This window comes from Sarcophilus harrisii, chromosome 2, assembly GCF_902635505.1.
Source record: "Sarcophilus harrisii chromosome 2, mSarHar1.11, whole genome shotgun sequence".
Lineage (NCBI taxonomy): Eukaryota > Metazoa > Chordata > Mammalia > Dasyuromorphia > Dasyuridae > Sarcophilus > Sarcophilus harrisii.
Genome location: NC_045427.1, coordinates 609,707,267 through 609,731,946, shown reverse-complemented (window position 1 = coordinate 609,731,946; position 24,680 = coordinate 609,707,267). Strand labels below are relative to the sequence as shown.

The window sequence follows — 24,680 nt, the reverse complement described above, 5'->3', positions numbered from 1 at the left end:
ATGGCCCCCTCCCTTGTTCCCGCACTGGGTCTCCATTGCCACCATGAAGCCAGCCCCAGACCCCTCTGGGCAATGGGCTTTCTACTTCACTGCTGCTCTCTGTGTTTCCTGCCAGTGACTGCATCTTAGGAGATATTAGAAGGGTGAGATAGAAAAGGGGGGGTTGTGTGTGTGCGGAAACCCATTTTATTTATGGCCTTTGCTCAGACACAAGTTTCAGTTATTTTAATCTGACTGAAATAAGAAACCATAATCCATGGATGAAAAACCAGTGGACAAACTCAGTTAAATCTCTAGCACCCTGAGGATGTATTTTTTTTTCCTTTCCTTTCTTTCTTTCTTTCTTTCTTTCTTTTTTTGGTCCATTTCTGGTTTTTAATGTTCCTTTTTTTGTTTCCTGCCTCCTGTTTTCCACCAACTTCAACTTTTGAAAAGCCAAGCAGTTTAACCGGTCAGGCCTGGGGACCTTATTTGTATGCAGCAGAAATTTCAGGGTCTGTTCTCAGCCTGGGCCGAGTGAAAAATGGCCTGCATTTTCTTGATAGCCCATGTGGTTGTAAAGAATAAATGGCTAATGAATTACAGATGAACATTGACGCAAATTAATCTTCCCGCTGTCCCTGGGTTATATGGCAGCCATTTAAAAGTTTAATCAATACGCTAAAGTTGAAAACATGCAGGCGCTGCAGTTGTTTGGACGTAATAAACATCAGAGGGAAACGGGAGGTTTGCACCCGGTCCATGTATCATAATGACAGGTATTTATGTTTAATGGACTAAATATTTTTTATTGGAAGGGAGCAAATGTCAGCTTAACTTGGTGAGCCCCGCATTCAACTTTCCTTTGAGGTCGGTGAGAGACGGCCGGCTTGTCATCGGGAATAAAATGTTAAAAACACACACACCGTCACACATACACACACACACAGAGTCCCACTCACACACTCACAAAACCAACAATAGAGACAAAGCGAGAATCAGGGCCCTTTTAGAGGATGCGAAGGGGCTTTAATGTTCCACAGCTATTCATTAAATCAAATGTAAACTCTGATATTTCTAATGCTGCAGTAAAAGGTTTTACTAGGAGAGGCTTTAATGGTTATTAGGGAAAGCAAGTGCCCAGGTCTGCCAGATACTCCATTCAGGAAAGCCTTTTTTGTTTTAAAACTCTTTACCAGGCCATGTTTACTGGAGACTTGTAATTAGTCTATTTTGGTTTGAGAAAGGGTGAAACATCTCCAGTTGCTTCCAATACTGGGATTATAGAGATTTTTCTCTTTGAATATTCTTTGAAGTTGTTCGGTTTTTTAAAAAATCACTCATGTTTTTCCTTTGAATATTTATATTTTAATTACATTTCAACGTAAGAGCAGCTGAACAGCTTTATTGTGAAGCTAAGATGCCATCTTGCCTGAAAGTGAAGAGACTTTGCCAACAGTGATGCTATCACACCCAAAATAAATATGTTGGGAAGAATTATCTTGATGGAAACAAACAACAAAATAATCACTTACTCTCTTTCTGATCTAGTCTCTTTTCCTGTTCTTCTTTTCTTTCCCTTCTCTTCCCTTCCTTTTCATTCCCTCCCTTTTCCTTTTTGTCCATCATGTTCCCTTCTCTTTGCCTTCTCTTCCCTTTTCTTTTCTTTCCTCATTTTCATTTTTTCTTCTTTTCCTTTCTGTCACTAAATGGGATTTAAAGATATATCTCCTGAAGAAAAACCTGGGGCAGGGTAGAGACATTTTGTGATGGCAAATAGAGAAGAGAAGAGATAGGAAAAGTGAAGTATTTTAGGTGTTGAGCACCTGGAAGTTTCTACATTATACTTACAGACCCATTTTGAAGTGTAATACTTATCCAACATCCTGAATACATAGTGGGTATTCTATGATTTGTTGGATGAATCAAGGCAAGAATATTATTTAATAATGAGAGCTGAGGTTAACTAGAGCATTAGTTGTCCCAAATATATGCTTTTATCACCTCACACTAGGACTGACCAGAATCTAGGGCATGTATTAAGGGTAAGGTCATTAGATTTGTAATAGTCAAGGGCAAAGGCATGCTACCAGAGAAGCTACTGAATCTATGGTGGCCATTGGGGACTGTTATGGAAAAACAGAATCACATGATTCAAAGGCAATTTCTGAACAAGAATACTTTCCCTGTGCCTGAGAAATGGCCGCTCAGCCTTTGCTTGAAAAGTTTTAGAGGGGGCAACCCATTATCTTCAGATGTAATTTATTCTACTTTTAGATAGTTCAAGATTTTAGGAAATTTTCTCTTATATCAAAACTCCATCTTCTTCTTTACACATCTACTCCTTTCTCTTACTTCTGTCCCTGGAAGTCAAACACAGAAAATTTAGCTCATTTTCTACTTGACAACTTTTCAAATATGGAACACAAATGTCCTGCCACTCCTGATTCTTCTCCTTTCCAGGTTAACTAACTGAAGTTCCTTCAACCAATTTTCATGTAGCTTAAGTTGTCAGTTTATTAGCATTTGTCATATAACTATTATGTGCCAGGAATTATGCACTGGGAATATAAAAAAAAATGAATGTCAGAAGAAGTCCTTTCCCTCAAGGGAACTCACAGTTTAATAGGGAAGACAATGTGGAAACAGCTATATACAGTTAAGATATATACAGAATATATTGGAGATAATCAATGGAAAGAAAATGCTAGTGTTATAGAGATTTGGAGAAAGCTTTTTGTGATATGCTTCTGTCTTTAATATAGTTTTTCTTATATCATTGCCATTGTTGCAATTCTACAGCTATGTCAAATAGCATTGATGTAAAAGGACATCCTTGCTTTACTCCTGTATTTATTGAGAAAGTTTCTAGTATTTTCCCACTGTGAATTAAATAAGCTTTCGGTTTTAGAGATGGACATTTCATTGTAAAAAAGATTCTTCATTCATAAATAAATGTTGAACTTTGTCAATGGCTTTTTTGCATCTGTTTATATTATAATATAGTTTTGGATGTTTTATATGTTAAATTCTATTAATGACTTTTTAAATGTTATATAATCCTTACATCTCTGGAATAAATCCAGTTTTATTAATACATATTTTATTTTCCTTACACATTGTTGTTATCTTTTGGACAAGATTTTATTTAAAAGTTTCTAATAAATAGTCTTTAATATTAATATTAATAAGCAAATAAGGTCCCCAGGCCTGACCGGTTAAACTGCTTGGCTTTTCAAAAGTTGAAGTTGGTGGAAAACAGGAGGCAGGAAACAAAAAAAGGAACATTAAAAACCAGAAATGGACCAAAAAAAAAAAAAAGAAAGAAAGAAAGAAAGAAAGGAAAGGAAAAAAAAAATACATCCTCAGGGTACTAGAGATTTAACTGAGTTTGTCCACTGGTTTTTCATCCATGGATTATGGTTTCTTATTTCAGTCAGATTAAAATAACTGAAACTTGTGTCTGAGCAAAGGCCATAAATAAAATGGGTTTCCGCACACACACAACCCCACCTTTTCTATCTCACCCTTCTAATATCTCCTAAGATGCAGTCACTGGAAGGAAACACAGAGAGCAGCAGTGAAGTAGTCTCTATTCCCTTTCTTTGCCTTATTCCTTCCTCATTTAAGCATTGGGAATATAGTTATATTGTAAAGAAGAATGTGTATAATAATTTGTGTAGTATAAATATCAATCATTCTTTAAGAAGTTGGTAGAATTATCATGTAAATATACCAGGTTTTCCCTTTCTGCCTTAGTAAGTTCCTTTATAAATAGTTCATTTTTCTCTTCTGAAATTGAATTGATTGTTTTTTGGTTAGCTTGGGCTATGAATATATATATATATATATATATATATATATATACACACACAAATATATGTATGTATACACATATACAAATAATCCTGTTTCTTTAAAATTTTCATTTTATTGGTAAATTTTCAAATTTATTTTTAAACTTAAATACAACATGAGAAAAGGGGGAAAATATTGACACATATACAGCTGGAAATGAAAGGATTCCATTTAAAACAATAAATTTTCATTTCAAGAAAAACTATAAAATAAATACTACATATTATTTTCAAAGCTATCCAGCTTTTCTTTGTTTCCTTTTCTTCATCCTTTTTATTCTTGGTTACATAGTTTTAATTTATACTAGATAATTTAATTTAAAGTAATCAAAACTATCCATTTTATTCCAACAATGCTTTTGCCTTAAAATATAGATTAAGTTCTATGCTGCTGAATCCACTTCCTTTCTGTTTTTTCTCCTTGGTTTTTGTGAAATTTCTGACTTTTGTGCTTCCAAATGAACTGTTTGTTATTTTTTCTATCTTAGTAAAATAATGTTAATAACTTAATTGTAATGACAAATAAATAGATTAGTTAGGTAAAAATGATATTTTAAAAATTATATTGACTTTGGCCATAAACCTACATATTATTTTAGAACTGACTTTACTTGTATAAAAAGTGTTTCATGTGTATGTTCCTATTAGTTCCTCTGTTTTTGTAGGCATACACTCAGGTATTTTATTCTTTCTAGTTATTTTAAGTGGTTTAAAACAATATTGTTGACATATAGTCTAGATTCTATGTTTTTCTCTTTTGATTAAATTTATTTTAATTTTAACTGTGTTCTTGATTACTGCTTCTACTTTTTTTACATAATAAATACTATTCCTACTTTTTATTTTATCTTTGTGTATATCTCATTATAGTGTTTCCTGAAAACAATATATTGTCAAATTCAAATTCATCCATTCACATTCTAAGTTACAATTACTTGTGTATTTTTCTTCTTTCTGCTCTTTACTGTCCTTCTCATCCTATTTACTCTCTCCTTTCTCACTTCTCTGCCTTATTTTTACCTGCTACCTACCTTTTTCTTTCCTTAATTTACTCCCCATTCAAGAGTCTATCCCTTTTTCTTTCCCCTGCCCTATCCCCTTGCCCTTTTATTTTTTTCTAAATTTAGAAGACTTTTATACATATATAAGCATATAAATATACATATATGCATGTATATACACACATACATAAACATATATAGATGCACACACGTATGTGTGTATTTCCCTCTTTAACCCATTCCAAATGAGAGTAAGGTTCAAACATTATCATTGTCTTTTACATCACTGTTAGTTGCTTCTATGATTTGCTTAGAGTAGTATTACAAAGTGCTCTTTTAGATCTGTTATTTTTGTTTGTGTTTTCTGTATTACCATTTTTATAGTATTAAATTCTAAAAAGATGTGCTTAGTACTTTTTTTTCTTTTTATATTTTAAAATAATTTCTCCATTTCTTATTGCATGATTTTCTTTTGTAAAGTCTTTTATGTTATTGAGAGTTGTATATATTATATAACATTCACATCCAAAGAAAATTATATGTCTTTTAGTTATAAATTATCCCACAATTTGTTTAGCATTGGTTTTTTATTTTTCTTCCTTTCTATTGGCTTTATCCACTTCTGAGAAAGAAACATTTAAGTGTCCTATCATTATCTTCTCACTGTTTATATATTTTGATATAAGTTCAGCTAACTTTTTTCTTAATGAATTTAAATGCTATTCATATATTTTGATATAAGTTCAGTTTTTTGTAGTGAATTTTATATATTATATATATATATATATATATATTTTTTTTTTTTTTTTTGCTGAGGCAACTGGGTCCAGGGTCACATAGCTAGAAAGTGTTAAGTGTCTGAGGCCAGATTTGAACTCAAGTCCTCTTGACTAAAGAGCTGGTGCTCTATCCACTGCACCATCTAGCTGCCCCTATATATTTAGTATTGATATTAATTATGGCATATTTGAGAGTACTATGATTTCATTATTTTCTCTTGATATCATGATATGGATGAACTAAAACAATGGACTGAATTCCATTAAATGAAATTTAAAAGGTAAAAATGTTAAGTTTTACATGTGAGTACAAAAAAAATAATAAAAATACCAACCAAAACCTGCCAATGTCTCAAGTATAATATAAGATGGTACAGCCATAAAGCACTTAATTTGAAAAAGATCAGGATTGCAAATTCAATATGATACAACAACATGATATGATAAGTTTTAAAGTGCTGATTAAATTAATTTAATTATTAAACTAATTAATTATATATAATAAAATACAAAAATTATTTTAAAAATATTATTTTATTTATTTAACATTTTCTCTCGATTAACAAAAAGCTATTGAGAGTGGAAAAATGCCTGGAGAGACATCAACACTCAATTATGACCATTTCATACAGAAATTAATAATATAAATCTAATATAGGGGTGGCCAAAATAACTTAAAATTACCATAGTCATCAAACATTTGACTTATATGCCAAGTAAAAAAATACCTCATCTAAAAGCATCATCAGTTTGGGGGGGAAATTATAAATTTTTATATAAATAATAAATAGGGGAAGATTATGAATATGAGAGTAATAAAACTGCAAGATACAAAAGAAGAGATGAAATTAATAATGATAAGTAGTTAATAGTAATATAATTTTTATATGATTGTCAGTAGTTTGGATTTCATTTGAAAACTGCCTTAGAACATTTATTTCCTAGGGAATGGCTCATTTTCTTATTTATTTGAATCAGTTCATTTATATATCTTGAATATCCAACCTTTGTCTGAGAAATTTGCTATTGTTCCCTTCAGCCAGTCAACTGTTTCCTTTTAAATTTTGACTGCATTAATTTTCCTTATCTAATACTTATAATTTTTATAATCAAAATTGGCCATAAAAATTTCAATTATCCTTTCTGTTTTTAGGATTATTCTAACTATGGTTGCCATCACAAAGAGTGGAAACACCACATTTGGAATTTAACATCACAATCTCTTGTATATCTAGAGGAAATAGAAATAGCATTGAAGAGTACCCATTAGGAAAGTAGCCAGACTATATGAAGTATGCACAGAGGATGTCTGTTGTGAAAGATAGATTCTCAAAAAAAAAAAAAAATAGGTTCTCAATGTATCTGGAAGAGAAGATATCTAATGGTGGGGGGAAAACTTGTTACTACCAAGGTAATTAAAATTTATAACTACCAACCCATAACTCCTTTCCAATCCATATATTTTCTTAGAATAAAATATACCCATATTGAAAACATCTTAAATGAATTTATCAGAAGGGAAAAGACAGATTTTCACAGAATACATTTGATAGTGGACTACATCTTTATCATCATGCAACTGGTTGAAAAATGTAGTATTAATATAAGATCTCAATATATTGATTAGTTACTGATTATAAAAATAATTGATTTAATAGAGGAAAATACTACTTTATAAAGTAATAACAAGTAAAAAGGGTAAGGAACAAATTGTTATTGTTATTTGACTGCCCATGTTTTCCATTGGCACTCTTGGAATGTCAGGAGAACTTAAGGATTGACTCCTTATGATATCTTCCTGGGAGCATATGAACAAGAGTCACTATAAATTGGCAGCATTCTATGACATTGGAAGGACTTCCCACCAATAAAATAGGTTACACTTGAGTGTTAAAGTAATAGCTCAATTTATATAGTACTTTGAAGTATACAAAACATTTGTCTTATAATAACTGCATTGGCTAAATAGTACAGGCATTGACATTCCCATTTAACAAATGAGGGAAATGAGGCTCAGAGAAATATTGTGATTTGTTCCCTTCAGAGTTAATGGCTTCTCACTCCAATGTCGGTATTCTTCTACATACCAAACCCTGCCTCTGAAAGGTTTTAGGCATTGTTTGCTATAGAGGTGAGTCCTGGAAAAACAGGGGTAGCTTTCAAGTATTTGAATGGGATGAAGTGGGGTAGAGGCATTGGATGGGGTACTCAAAAGTGGGAGAGAAGAGAAGGAAAAAGAAAATGGACAGTACCAAGTCAAGCTTCATTAACTTCCAAATTCTTTAGAATTAATCTTGGTTCTGTGGTCCAGAATCAATTAATCAATTAACAGGCATTTTTTAAACATGTTCCAGGCACTGCACTAAGTCCTGGAAAATAAACAAATGAATGTGTAGATAGATAAATAAATAAATGAGAGAATGAATAATAAAATAACAAATGAATAAACTTTAACATAAATAAAAGATCCGCATATATTCTTTTTGGGGAAACAAAGATACATAGAAGTATAATACAAAGTAAATAATGCAAGGTATTTTAGGGGGGAAGAGGCACCAGGAGTGTTTGAATTAGGAAAGGCTTCATCAAGGGACTGGACTTTACACTGGAAAAAATGTGAAAACTTAGAGAAAAGAGAACATATCTCTTAGATAGTCAGGGGAAGGGCACCCTAAGAAAAGGCATCCAACGGTAGGAGATAGAATTTAGTGGAGAAAGAATAGAAAAGGAGAAAGAATAGAAAGGAGAAAAGGACAGGTTTCCCAGCATGAAAAGGAGAATATGGTCTAGTAGAGGTCTTAAAGGTTCTCTTATTTGATACTCTCTTTTTACAAACAAGAAAGCTGAGACCAAGAAAATTTCTTAGATTGGAAACTCCATGAGAACTTAGACCAACTTTTCATAGTTAAGCTGTGTTGCTCCTCCTTGCCAGAGTATTAATGGATATCCTACCTGTAGTAGTCAGTGATAAATATGTACTGAATTTGAATTTGTTATATTTAAGTGCCTTATTCTGATCCACATCTCCATAGTAAAGGCTGTGGACAAAGTCTAAATGGTAACAGGTCTTCTTTCTTCCATCTGGGTCCAGGACTTTTTTTTTTTTTTACAAAAAGAACACTATATACTTTATTTTCTGCCATTGGAGAGTGTCAACACATAATAAAACCAGATTCTCATCCTTCTCAAAGAAACTTGTAGAAGCCAAGTCTTCCCTTTCCTATAGTTCTCCAATCTACTCTATTGTGATCACAGAAAAACAAATCCTTTGAATTGGAAGGAACCTCAAGAATTATCTAGTCCAAGCTATCTAGCCTCCCTACCCTCACCCTACACAGACACCTTCTATAGCAGCCCATTCATATTACTTTTAATTGGACTTTAACTTTTAGGAAATTTTCTCTTACATGTTCTTACATGTAAAACCAGTTTCCTTGAGACTTGGGCACACTACTCTCAGTTCTGCCCCTTAGGCAAACATAGTCATAACCCCCTATTGACACTTTTCTCCAGACTACTTATCCCATGTTCATAGAATCCCCAACTAGAAAGAGCCTTGAAAATAATCTAATTCATTCCATTTTAATAGATGAAAATAAAACTAAGATGTTTTCTTTTAATTTATCCTCATATATGCCAGAGTTTACAATACTTTTAGCATAAGATTGGTTCTCAAGAAGGAAGCATTTTCCTTGTTAATATCACTTTTAAAATGTGGTACCTAGAATTGGATTTGTTTTTCAAAATAAGGTCTAATTAGGGCAGAATACAGTGTTCTCACCATTTCCTGCTTCTTGTTTTTCATGACTTTACTAATCTGGGATGAGACTAACATAACTGCTTTGTCACACTCTCAGACTTAAAAATTAGGATTTTCACTAAGGGTGCTGACATCTCAGGGGAAGACTCTGTTCCCAAGGAGATCTGTTGAGCTTTAACCACAGGTTTTTTGGCTTTTGGTCCTACAGAAACCTGCTTTAAACAGTGTCCTATAACTCCTTTATCTGGTATCTGGCTATCTCCCTCCACCCAAAGTATTGTCATTGGGTACCCCTTCCCTCAAGTCTGACTCTCCTCTGAGCCTGTAGTAGAGTGTTTATGATGTGATATTTTATATATAGATCATATAACCACTTGGTGTTAATTTGTTATATAGTGGTAGATATTTTGTCTACACCTATTTTCTATTATGTTGACTATCTAGTTTTTATCAGTTTTTATTAAATCATGAGTTCTCCCAGTAACCAGAGTGTTTTGTTTTTATTGAATATTATGCTATTGTGTTTATTTGCTTCTGAATGCTGTGTATATAATTTGTTCCATTGATCAACTTCTCTCTCTTCCTTTTTTAACCATTTTGATGATTACTACATTTTACTACACTTTTTTAATTAAAGCTTTTTATTTATAAAACATATGCATGGGTAATTTTTCATCATTGACCCTTGAAAAACCTTTTGTTCCAAATTTTCCTCTCCTTCCCCCATCCCCTTTACTTTGCTTTTTTATCTGATCCAGGTAGACCTCTTTAATTTCTACTTTTTCACGATTTTCCTTACTGTTATTGAACACAATTTTCCTCCATATGAATTTTATTATTTTTCTAGCTCCATAAAATAAAATATTCTTTTGGTACTTTGGTTGTTATGATACAGAATGAGTAAATTAAATTAATTCAGATATGACTGTCATTTTTATTATATTGGCTCATTCTACTTTGTTTTTGCCTCCTGGATTTCCCAGCTTCCCTCATATCTCAGCTAACATCACATCTTCTATGAAAAGTCTTTCCTAGTCTTCCTTAACACTAGTTCTTCCTTCTGCTAATTATCTCCCATTTATCTTGTATTTTTTTTGTTTGTACAATGTTGTTTGCATGCTTTCTCCTCCATTGGACTGGAAGCACCTTGAGAATGGTGAAGGTCTTTTTTTTTTGTTTCTTTCTATCTCCACTATTTAGTACAGTTCCTGGCACTTAGGAAACATGTAATAAAAGATTAGTGACTAACTATTAATTTCTCAGGGGACATTGTATCCCCTCTCACAGGGAAATTTCACAGATAATCAAACTATCCTTTACCCCATCTCCAACACACATACTTCTGATCTTCCCACCCTTCTCTGTGCCATAAGAACCTACCCTTTCCCCAACTGTTTTGCTGTTGGATAAATAATATCTAGTTTTAACTCTGCATATTCCTGACATAAATTGAGTGTGCAAATCACTAAACTCAAGATTTTTACTGTAAAAACTATTTTCTAGTCATGTTTTCCTCTTGTAGTACTTCTGAGGTTGATCTTTTGAACCTAAGTGTAAGACTTTACATTTATTCTTATTAAAGTTCTTATTATAAGATTTGTTCCAATGTTCTAGCCTATTGAGGTCTTTAGGGAACATGACTCTTTTATCTAATCTGTTTGCTATCCCTGCCAGCTTCATGTCATCTGCAAATTTGATAAGCCATGCTTCATCTAAATCATTGATAAAAAATGTTGAAAAAAACACAGGTTCAAGGACAGTTCTCTAAGGAACTCCATTAGAGACTGCCCGCCAGCTCGAAATAATCCATTAATGACTACTCTTTGTTTCCAGTGATTTAATTAGTTCCAAATCTTCCAACAGTACTATCATCCCGTCTGAGTCTCTCCATCTTGTTCACAAGGATAGCATAAGAAGCGTTGTCAAGCACTTTGCTGAAATCCAGGGATAGAATATTTATGGCATTCCCCTGATCCCTACCAGTTAAGTAACCCTGTCAAGAAAGGAAATGAGATTAGTCTGGCATGACCTGTTCTTAATGAAGCCCTGCTAGCACTTAGTTTGCCCTGCTTCCCTTTCTAAATGCTTGCAAACAATCCCTTTAGCAATATATTCTAATTTTGTGGGGCACTGAAGACTAGATAACTGACTTTTATTTTGAAGACTCTATATTCTTGCTTTTTGACCAATATTTGACCAACTCTAGGGCTGTGGAATCTCTCATTCTTCACTATTTATCAAAGATCACTTGCTGTAGTCTTTTCTACAGTCACATGGGCAAAAATAGCCATTGTTTGTTTTTTAGAGTAGAATTCTTATGGACCAGATGACTTGAACAAAAGTAATTGGATCTCTCCTCACCTGGTTCTTGGTTATGCTGCTTTTTTCACTTTATGATACATTATTATTTTATCTTTCCCAGTTTGCTGATATATTTGGCAGAAAAACAGAAGCAAGACAAGAGTTAGATAGTTCATATTCTCTCCTAAACATCATCTCATGCATGAGGGCTATATATCCTTCTTCTCTTTCATTCTTCTTGACTCTAGCAAAGTTAAACCACAAAATAAAAACATCATTTTATACCATCATAGTCATTTTGAGTGGTAGAGTGCCATATTGCTTAGGATACTGAATATGGAGTCAGGAGATCTCAGTTCAATTTCAGCTTTATATACTTGGAAATTGTTTGATTATGGGCAAGTCATTTAAACAAATAAATTTTTAATTTGCTCATCTGTAAAATGGAAGGAACAATACTTCTATTTCTAAGAGTTGTTGTGTGGAAAGCATTTTATAAGCCTTTACATGCTATATAAGTTTAATGTCTTATGATATATCACCAGTCTCATCTAATTGCAAACTTCAGTACTCTTGCAACCATTCTTAATGGATTCTGAATGTCTTTTGTGCTTATTCTCCATTACCTAGACAGACAATGTAGTAGAGTACATAAATGTTGGATTTCAAATCAGTAAGTCCTGTATTCAAATTCATCCTCTAATGTTTGTTAGCTATGTAACTATAGCTAAATTACTTATCCTTTTTATATCTCAGTTTCTTTTTCTTTGAAATGGAGATAATATAGCATTCCAGGCTCAAATAAAAGAACAACTATAAACTGATTTATTAACAAAATTTAGGTATTGTGTAAAGTTATCTATTATTATTATTCACCTTAAAAAATAAAGTCATTTAATGATTTATATGTTGAAAGAGATATTGATTTTTTTCTTAAGATAGTTATTCCCTTTCTTCTTTATTGGAATAATTTGCATTTGTTTCTTCAGAATATTTGTCAGAAACATGCCCTGACTTTCCTTAGGAAATTTTATGCCTTGGAATCCTATCAATCTTTTTCCAGAGTACTTGAATTTCTTTCTTTCCTAGTGTAGGGAATATGTCAGGTTATGTCTGTCTGGTTTCTCCATCCTTCTTTACCAGAAATTCTAAGGAGCGAATTTTACTTCTCCCCCAAGGTTCCTATCACTTCTACTTCTACAATCAATTCCTTGTTACTATACAGTTGACTCCAGCATAGTTTGTTCCATTGTCAGTTCTTTGACTGCTTAAAGAATTAAATTATCCATAATGTTAATAAAAAATGATTAACTGTTTTATGTGGGAGGAATGGGAGAGAGAAAGAAAGACAGGGAGAAAAGGGAGAAAGAGAGAGACAAAGATAGAGATAACAAGATTCAATAGATATGTGGATAGTCAATATCACTATCATATCCATATTCTGTGCAAAGTTTTTGATGTGTGTCCCACTGTATCAATCTTCACCCAAATGTTCCTTGCCTCTTGTTTCCTTCCTAGAAACTGGGCTATGTTTATTTCCTCATTCTACTCTTTTCATCAATTATAACTCTGATGTCCAATTTTTTAAGATATTGTAATTCATAGTTTTAAAAAATTGAGCATATATCCACAGCACGTGTATTATAGAACTCATGGCAGAATGGAAACTACAAACAAAATTAGAAAAAAAAGAAATAATGTTTGATCTTAGAGTTGATAAGGGAAAGTCCAGAATTTGTTCAGCAAGAGAATTATATGGTCCAAAAAGGAAAGAGTTGAGCCAGGGAAACTCATTGAGGGGCTATTGTAATTGTTCTTGTGACAAGTCTGAACTGAATTAGTATAGATAGAATTAATGTGAAAAATCTTTAGGTCTAAACCACAAGATTTGGCATCTAACTGAATAATTGGGCTAAAGAAGAATTCAGAGAGAAGGGCACTGAGGTTACACAGAATACAGGTGACTAGATGAATGGCAGTTTCCTCCACAGAAATATAAGGAAGTTTTGAAGAGGGAAGAGTTTTAGGGAAAGACAATGAGACTCTTAATCCCTTGTCACTGTACCTATAGCCTGATTGGAAGGTGATGGTCCCTGGATATTTTTTGGGGGGGGGAGGAAGGGGAGTTTTCCCAATGCCTCCTATACAACTTCTGCTATGAATGTTCTGTACTACTCCCTCTTTATAACTATCCTGAAAGGCCTCTTAAGGTTGAAGGGAGAAAGTTGGAAACTTTACAAGCAAGAGAACAAGCAGACTAAGAATATATTAGAGGATAAAGGCAAGTGTAATTTTTGTTAGAGAAAAGTTGGCATAATTATCTTGAAGAATATTGGGTATGAATCATTTTTCAAATCTCCCATTTATCCATGATCCCCATGTTAGTTTGAGAAAATATCTAGTTTAAGAAAATAACCAAGAATGCCCTTTTTCATCGATGCAGGGATTAAATGAGTAATATGTAATGGAGTTAATCACATAAGCATGATTAATACCTATCTTTACTCATGACTCATAGTGGCAAAAGGGATAAATTGTGACTGCTACCATGTGGGCTGTACATTCATATTTCCTCCCAGACCTAAACAATCCTTAACTAGTCTGTCTGAATTCCATGATCATATGAGTTCCTAGATACAATTCACTTAGATTCAGTTACTCCTAATCTCCTGTTAGGAGTAGGATACAGGGGATACAGGAGTAGGAGTTAGGAGGGGATACAAGCATCCCCTATTTACTTTTCCACTTGTGATTATTCAGAGGATTAAGAATTTGGGAACTAGGAATGACTCTAATTGCTACTGCATTTCCTCTGTCCCCAACAGAGATCTCTGGTTCTATCTTCTTGGCACAGTTGGTTTATCTACTATAGTACCGTGATCCAGTATGTTCATCACTTGTGGAGTCATGGAGTAGTCATGGAGAAATGGACAGACTTGGGGCCTTTTGACACTGATCATTTCTTTAAAACATCATTTTTCGAATATCCACCAATAATTATTTCTGTGATATTTGACATATTCTAGTTTTTTCAATCTCATTTCAGCTTGGTGGGTTTAGGGTCAAATTGGTTCACATAGTTTATTATACATCAACTGGGCACTGTTACATATTACATATGTAATGTGTACATATATAACATGTACATACATCTGTTACATATATAATTCTATTACATAGTCATATGAGAATATGGATTTTATAGCTGGAAACCTTTCTGGGTACTGCCTTTTGTAAAATACTAGCTTTTGATAAAAATAAAAACAAATGGCATTATTCCGTGTTATATCTTAAATTCTCTCTGGTATCTAGCTTGGCAGAGTCACTTGGGCAGTTTCCTAGATGTCGATCCATTTTCAGATTAGAGCCTTCTTGAACAGATTTGAGAGCCCTAGCACAAGTACATTTTATTTATCCTTGTTAGATATTCTCCATTCCTGGTCAAAAGTTTATCATTAGTATATTATTATATTTTAATATAATACATATAATATAATCTATATACTAATAGAATAGTATATATTGTATATATATATATTTATAATTATAATACATTACTATATTTTAAATTATTTTCCAAAGATCCCATTTATTTTCTTTAAACATTATCTTCACCAGTTCTTCCCTTCCCAAATTTTACTTAAGCTCTACCTTCATTTGACAGCAATGATAACAGCATGAATGCCTTGTAGGTATTCAGCTTCTTGCATAGATCTACTGAATCCCTAGCAGCATGTACCAGGTTACTTCTAGTTTCCCTCAGATGTAGATACTTCATGATTTTTCTCTAGTGGTAGAGTCCTTTAAGAAAAAGGGACAGAGAGGCAGTTCCAAGTTGGTAGAGAAAAGCCAGGAAATTGCCTGAGCTCTCCTCAGTTTCCCCCAAAATAATATTAAATAAAATCTCTAAATGGATTTTGGAGCAACAGAACCTACAAAAAGATGGCATGAAATAATTTTAGAGCTTAAGATAATTTAGAAGGACTTCAAGAAAAATCTGCCTCCCTTGAGTAAAAGGGGAGCACAGCCCAGTGCAGATTGTATCTGAGAAAGTCAGTGGGAAGCCCTTAACCATAGCACAGATTAGCAACCAAGGACCCACTGTCATGATTCAACAGGTCAGTAGCAAAACAGTACAGTTTTAAGGATTCCAGCTCCAGCACAGAAGGCAAACTACCAGCCCCAGAACTTTGGGGAAAATAGGCAATGCTTGGCTGGGCCATCTCAGCTTGATGGGCAAATCACCTGAGGTAATTCAGAAAACCAGTGACCAGTTGCCTGGTCCCTAGAACAAGATGTGTGGGGTCTTCCTCCTGTGCTCCAGGAGCAGAGCTCAATACTAAACATCATGAAATAAGTTTTTAAAATGAGCAAAAAACAGGAAAAAAAAGCCTACTATGACTACAGGGAAAATCAAAATACAAACTCTGAAGAGGATAACAATGTCAAAATATCTTCATGTGAAGCCTCAAAGGGGAAGGGGAAGTTGTCTAAAGATCAAAAAGCCTTATTGGAAGAGCTCAAAAAGGATTTTAAAAATAAAATAAGAGAGAAAGGAGAAAACCGGGAAAAACAAGTAAGAGTTATAAAAGATAGAGTCAACAGCTTGGAAAAGGAAGGACAAAAATCCATGGAAGAAAACAACTCCTTATAAAGTACAATTGGCCAAATTGAAAAGGAGGTATAAAAGCTAAGTGAAGAAAATAATTCCTTAAAAATTATAATTGGGCAAATGGAAGTTAATGATTCCATTACACATAAAAAACAATCAAACAAAATCAAAAGAATGAACAAAAAGAAGATAATGTAAAAAAAAAAACTCATTAGAAAAATAATTGAGCTGGAAAATAGACATAGGAGAGATAATTTAAGAATTATTGAACTACCTAAAAGCTATACATTTATAAAAAAGAGTATAGAGAGCATCTTTCAAGAAATTATTGAGGAAAGCTGGCCTGATTTCCTAAATCCAAAGAGTAAAATAGTCATTGAAAGAATTCATTAATCACCTCATGAGAGATTCCAAATTGAATACTGCAAGGCTTATTGTATCCAAATTCCAGAATTATCAGGTTAAGAACATATTACAAGCATCCAGAAAGAAACAATTCACATTTCAAATAGCCATAGTTAGGAAAACACAGAACTTAGCAGCTTCTACTTTAAAGAATCAGGAGGTTTGGAATACTATATTCTAGAAGACACTTAGCTTAGAGTATAGTCTTGGTTTAGTGTATAACCAAGAATCAACTACGTACCTAAATTGAGCATAAATCTTTTGAGAGGAAAGATAGACATTCAATAAAATAGGGGACTTTTAAACCTTCCTGATGAAAAGACCACAGCTGAAAATTAGTTTTCAAATACAAGACTCAATAAGATTATAAAAAGGTAAACAGGAAAAACAAAACAAAACAAAAAAAAATGTTACTCAACAAAGTTAAACTGATAGGAAGGCGATATTTGTGATTCTTGAGAATGGTATCACCATTAGGGAAGTTAGGAGTATATCTAAACAGAGGCTGTGGATATAAAGAATGGATTGAAAGATAAAACCCACAATATGTTGTTTATAAGAAATATATTTTAATCCAATTACTATCTTAGTATGTACAGTGTTTTTTTTGGTTTTTCTGGTTTCATTTCACCTTGCATCAGTTCATGTAAGAGCTTCTATCTCTTTTTTTCCCAAAAGTATACTGTTCATTATTTTTTAAAGCACAGCAGCCATTCCATTATAATCATATACATCAATTTGTTCAGCCATTCCCCAATGAATGGACATTCCCTAAATTTCTAATTCTTTGCTACAACTAAAAAAGCTGGTATAAATATTGTTTATATAGGTCCTTTTGCTCTTTGTTTTTTATCTCTTTGCTATATAAAGCTAATAGCTGTATTTCCTAGTCAAAGGGCATCCATGATTTTATAATCCTTTGGGCATAGTTCGACATTGTTCTTTAGAATTGTTGAATCAGCATACAACTACACAAATAGTACATAAGTGCTTTAATTTTCCCACATTTTCTCCAACATTTGACATTTTCCTTTCTGTCATATGAGCCTATCTAACCAGTATGAGGTAGTAAGTCACAGATGTTTTGATTCACTTATCTCTAATCTGAAAACTGTTTGTTCATATCCTTTGATCATTTATCAACTTATGAACCTTTATTTTTATAAATTTTATTCCAGTTTCTATATGTTTGAGAAGTGAAATTTTTATCACCTAATCTACTGTAAATTTTTTTTTCAATAATGATTGCCAATTATATGTTTTCCTCCATCCTATTTGCCCTATTTATTTTGTTCTTTCTCCATCTCTCTTTGTGTGCTTTTGTCTCTCTCCATCTCTCTATCTCTTTGTTTTTGTTTCTCTTTTTCTGTCTCTCTTTATCTGTCTTTCTGTCTCTCCCTCTTTCTTCCCCCTCTCTTTTTCTTCTTTTAGCAATACATTCTCCAAAATGTTTGCTTCTTATTTTTACCTCCCCCAAACTGCCTTTCCTTCTATTAGCTCTCCCCCAATCCTTTCCCTTCTTAATGTTTTGTATTTAAATTTCCATACTCAACTGATTGTACATATTATTCACTTTTTGAGTAAATTCTGATGAGAGTAAGGTGTAAGATTCATGTACTCCCCTTCTTGTCCCCACATTTCCATCTACATTAGAAACACTTTTTCAGTCTCTTTTATATCAGAAAATGTATCCCATTTTCTCTCTCTCCCTTTCTCTTCTCCCAATGCCTTCTCTTTCTCATATCTTAATTTCATTTTATTAGATAATCATGCCATTATATCAACTCCCACCTCTGCTTCTTGTTTATGTATATTCCTTCTATTTTTCCTAACAATGAGGAAGTTTTTAGGAGTTATAAATATCATTTCTCATGTAGGGAAATAAACAGTTTACCCTTATCAAATCCCTTATGATTTCTCTCCTGTTTATCTTTTTCTGCTTCTTTTGCATATTGTTTTTGAAAATCAAACTTTCTATTTAGTTCTGGTAATTTCATCAGGAATGCTTGAGAGTTTCCTATTTCATTAAATAGCCATTTTCTCCAATGGCCTCATGTAAGTGCTCAGTTTTTTTTCTGGATTGGTGGTTCTTGATTGTAGTCATAATTCTTTTACATTCTGCAATGTCATATTCCAAATTTTCTCATCCTATAATGTAGAAGCCACTAAATCTTGTCTTATCCTGACTGTGATTCCCAAATATTTAAATTGTTTCTTTTTGGGTGCTTGTAACATTTCCTTTTTTATATAGGAGCTCTGGAATTTGACTTTAATATTCTTGGGAATTTTCATTTTGGAATCTCTTTCAGGAGGTGATAGTTTCTCCCTTTATCCTCTGTTTCTAGAATATTAGGTCAGTTTTCCTTGATAATTTATTAAAAGATGATGTCTAGGATCTTTTTTTTTTTCCAATCATGACTTTTAGGTTAGTCAAGTAATTCTCATATTATTTCTTATTCCAGGTCAGTTGTTTGTCCAATGAAATATTTCACATTATCTTCAATATTTCATTCTTTTGATTTTATTTTATTGTTTCCATGTCCCATAGTCAGTAATTCCCATTTGACCAATTCCAACTTTTAAGGAATTATTTTCTTCAGAGAACTTTTGTGCCTTCTTTTCCATTTGACCAATTCTACTTTTTAAGGAGTGCTTCTCCTTGGTGAGTTTTTATATATTCTACTTTTTAAGCCTTTGTTCTCTGCATTGGATTTAAGTACTTCTTAAGTCTATGCTGATTTTTAAGATATTAGATTCTTCAATATTTTTCTGCCTCCTTTACCAAGCTGTTGATTCGTTTTTTCTGATTTTCTTGCATCATTCTCATTTCTCTTCCCAATTTTGTTCCTATCCCTCTTAATTAAAAAAATCATTTTTGAACTCTTCCATAGCCTGAGACCAATTCATATTTGCAGCTTTGATGCAGGAATTTTGATTTTGTTGCCTTCTTCTGAGTATGTGTTTTAATCTTCTTTGTCACCATAATAACTTTCTACAGTCAGAATTTTTTTCTGCTGGTTGCTCATTAGCCTGTCTCTTTATTTTTAACTCTATGCTAAAGTAGAGCTTTGCTTCTCAGATGGAGGATGTATTCTCCAAAGCTTCAAATTTGTGTATGGCTGTTTTCAGAGGTTATTATAGAGGCCTGTAAGTTTTTGGCCCTTCCACATTTGAATGATTTAGGGAGAAGTATGTTTATTATTCTCTTGTACTATGCACTGGTTTGTGAGGGACACACAAGCACTCTTTTAAACTTTGAAACTATGATCAAGTACCTGATTCTCTGCAATCATAAGTTCTGCCATGCTGATTCTCTTCTTCTCACTGGGACTCATACCTAGAACGTAACCCAGATCCCAGTTTAGGCAATGCAACAGAGTTCTGAGCCTGATGCCAGCAAAAGGCCCCTGTAAAACTTCTTTAACCTGTTGTCCCATGCTCTTAATTTGTGGGCTCAGAGGTCTGGAAACCACCACGGCTGCCACTGATTCAGTCACTCCCAAGCTGTGGTTCTGGTTTTCTGGGGAGCAGTCTTCCCTGGAACGGTCTGTTTTTCTTTCACACTAGTGCAATAGATCTTTCCTATTGACCTTTTAAGTTGTCATGGACTGGAAAATTGTTTCATTTCAATTTTTTGTGTGTTCTGCTGATCTGGAATTAGTTTAGAGTCATTCCTTAAAGATATTTAAAGAGGCTTGGGGGAAAAGTCCCTGCATTTTGACTCCATCTCTAAAGTACTTGGGAAAATGTTTATATTTCTAAATGCTATATTTCTAGCTAAGAGCTAGAAAAAGAAAATATTCAAAAACGCAATTAAATACTAAATTAGAAATTCTGGAAATCAAAGGAGAGAGTAATAAAATTTAAAGTAAAAAACCATTGGACTTATAAATAAACATAGCTGGTTTATGAAAAAATCCAATAAAAGAGAAAAACTGTTAGCTAATTTGATTAGAAAAAAGAAAAACAAATTATCAATATCAAAAATGAAAAAGGTAAATTCACCACCAATGAAGGGGAAATTAAAGCAATAATTAGGAGCTATTTTGTCCAATTGTATGCCAATAAATCTGACAATCAAACTGAAATGGCTTAATATTTACAAAGATGCAAATTGTCTAGATTAACTCAAGAGAAAATAAAATACTGAAATAACCCCATTTTAGAGGAAAAAAAAGAAAATGAACAAGCTATCAATGAGCTCTCTAAGAAAAAATCTCCAGAAACAGGGAGATTTACAAGTCAATTTATTTTATTAAAGTTTTTTATTTTTAAAAACATATGCATGGACAATTCTTCAACATTAGTCCTTGCAAAACCTTGTGTTCCAATCCCCCCATTCCCGCCCCTACATGGCAAGCAATCCAATACATGTTAAACATTTTAGAAATATATGTTAAATTCAATCTATGCATACATATTTATATAATTTTTGTACCGCACAAGAAAAATCCAATCAAACCAGTTTAAAAAAAAAAGGCGAAGCAAAATAAAATGTAAGTGAACAACAAAAAGAGTGAAAATGCTATGTTGTGAACTGCACTCAGTTCCCACAGTCCTCACTTTAGATTTAGATAGCTCTCTTCATGACTGAATAATTGGAACTGGTTTGAATCATATCATTGTTGAAGAGAGTCACGTCCATCAGAATTAATCATTGCATAATCTTGTTGTTGCTATGTAAAATGATCTCCAGATTTGGCTTATTTCATTTAGCATCAGTTCATGTAAGTCTCTCCAGGCCTTTCTGAAATCATCCTGCTGCTCATTTCTTACAGAAAAATAATATTCCTTCACATTTCTATACCATAATTTATTCAGCCACTCACTTATTCAGTGGGTAGCCACTCACTTTCCATTTTCTTGCCACTACAAAAAGAGCTGCCACAAACATTCTTGCACATACAGGTCCCTTTCCCTCCTTTAAGATCTCTTTGGGATATAAGCCCAGTAGTAACACTGCTGAGTCAAAGGGTATGCATAGTTTGATAATCGTTTGAGCATAGTTCCAAATTGCTCTCCAGAATGGTTGGATTCATTCACAATACTACCAACAATGCATCAGTGTTCCAGTTTTCCAACATCGCCTCCAACATTCATCAGTAGCTTTTCCTGTCATTTTAGCCCATCTGAGAAGTATGTAGTGGTATCTCAGAATTGTCTTAATTTACATTTCTCTGATCAATAGTGATTTAGAGCACCTTATCATATGATTAGAAATACTTTCAATTTCTTTATCTGAAAATTGTCTGTTCATATCCTTTGACTATCAATTGGAGAATGGCTTGAATTTCTTATAAGTTTGAATCAATTCTCTATATATTTTAGAAATGAGGCCTTTATTATTGAATGTAAAAATGTTTTCCCAGTTTATTGCTTCCCTTCTAATCTTGTCTGCATTAGTTTTGTTTGTACAAAAACTTTTTAATTTAATATAATCAAAATTATCTATTTTGTGATCAATAATGATCTCCAGTTCTTCTTTGGTCACCAATTCTTTCCTCCTCCACAGATCTGAGAGGTAAACTATGCTATGTTCTTCTAATTTGTTTATAATATCATTCTTTATGTCTAGATCATGAACACATTTTGGCCTTATCTTGGTATATGGTGTTAGGTATGGGTCAGTGTCTAGGTTCTGCCATACTAATTTCCAATTTTCCCAGCAGTTTTTTGTCAAAAGTGAATTCTACCAAACACTTAAAGAATGATTAATTCCAATACTATTTTAACTATTTATAAAATAGATGGAAAAAGAGTCTTATGAAATTCCTTTTGTGAAACAAATATGATACTGATACTAAACCAAGAAGAGCCAAAACAGAGAAAGAAAATTATAGACCAGTTTCCCTAATGAAGATTGATCCAAAAGTTTTCAATAAAATATTGTAAAGCAATTATAATAATTTATCACTAGGAAAATATGATGAGATTTACAATAGGAATGCAGGGCTAGTACAATACTAGGAAAACTATTAGCTTAATTTACCACATTAATAACAAAAGTAACAGAAATCATATGATTATCTTACTAGATGCAGAAAAATGTTTTGACAAAATACAGTATCCATTCCTACTAGAAACACTAGAGAGTATAGGAATAAATGAAGCTTTCATTAAAACGATAAGTTGTATCCATCTACTACCACCAGGAAGCATTATATGTAATGGGAATAAGCTAGATGTTTTCCCAGTAACATAAGGAGTGAAACAAGGATGCCAATTTTCACCACTATTATTCAAAATTTGTAGTAGAAATGTTAATTTTTGCAATAAGAAAAAAAAAAAGAAATAAAAGGAATTAGAATTGAGCAATGAGACAACAAAACAATCATTTTTTGCATAAGGTATGATTGCATAAGATATGACTTAAAGAACCCTAGAGAATAATTAAAAGCTTATTTAAAATAATTAACAACTATAGAAAAGTCACAGCATATAAAATAAACCAACATAAATCATCAGCATTTTTATATATTGTCAATAAAGACCAGCAGCAAGAGACAGAAAGAGAAATTCCATTTAAAATAACAGTACACAACATGAAATATTTGGCTGTATATTTGCCAAGACAAACTCGGAAACTATATGAACACAACTGCAAAACAGTTTTCAAATAAATAAAATCAGATCTAAACAACTGGAAAAATATCAAATGTTCATGGCTAGATCAAAATATTATAATAAAAGTAACAATTTGACCTAAATTAATTTACTTATTCACTGTTTCCAAAATTATTTTATAGAGCCAGAAAACATAATAATCAAATTCTTCTGGAAGGAACAAAAGGTCAAGAATATGAAATTTTAAAAATTTATATATATATATATATATATATATATATATATATATATATATATGAAGGTGGATTAGCCAAACCAGACCCTAAACCATATATAATGTGATAATTATAAGAATTATTAGATACTAACTAAGAAATAGAGTGGTAGATCAGTGGAATACATAAAGTACACAAGACATAGTGGCAAATGACTATAATAATGTACTGTTTGTTAAAACCCAAAGACTCCAGCTTCTGGGTTAAGAACTCATTATTTGACAAAAAAAATATGACAAAAACTAGTTATAGACCAACATCTCACACCACATACCAAAATAAAGTCAAAGTGGATAGATGATTTAGATATTAAATTTTTAATTTTATTTGAAAATTGAAAGGATGCCCATTAATTGGGGAATGGCTGAGCAAATTGTATATAAATGTAATTGAATACTTTTTTGTTATAAGAAATAATGATCAAGAGAATTTCAGAAAAACCTGGAAAGACTTGAATCAACTGATACTAAGTGAAATGAGCAGAACCAAGAGAGCATTGTCCATAGCAACAGTATCAGTGATGATGATCACTTGAATTAACTTAGCTCTTTTCAGCAATAAAATGATGCAAGACACTTCCAAAAGATTCATGTTGAAAAATGCAGTCCATATCCTGAGAAAGAACCTGATGGAATTTGAATATAAATTGAAGCATATGATTTTCACTTTTTTGTTATTATTTTCTTGTGTTTTTTTTCCACTTTTGTTCTGATTCTTTCACAACATGACTAATGTGTAAATAGGTTTAACATGATTGTGTCTTTACATCACTGCTTGCTGTATATATCAGACTGCTTGCTGTCTTGGGGAGGGTGGCAGGCAGGGAGGGAAGTAGAAAAATTTGTAACTCAAAATCTTATAAAAACTTAAGTTAAAAATTTAAAAAAAGAAGAAAAAAGGGATGTGCTAAACAGACTTATAAAAGATAATTTGTTCATTTCAGTCAATCAGTATTTACACAAATGATGCTATTAACTTTTAGGGGATTTTCATAATTTTAAATCAATAAAAATGTGAGAGCAATATATTTAACACTTACAAGATTTGTATTTACATTGTTGTGTTTGGGTTCTATCTACTCACCCAAGTCATTCCTTCTCCTTTGAATGAGAAAAATCTGAATGTTTGCCCCTAACTATACAATTTT

The 24,680-nt window shown here is 32.6% G+C and overlaps 1 protein-coding gene across 1 annotated transcript in view; it reads left to right on the top strand.

Annotated features, from left to right (window-relative positions):
* LRMDA (leucine rich melanocyte differentiation associated) overlaps positions 1-24,680 on the top strand; it is a 1,282,853-nt gene that overhangs the window by 1,228,119 nt on the left and 30,054 nt on the right. The gene's annotated exons all lie outside the window — the stretch shown is intronic.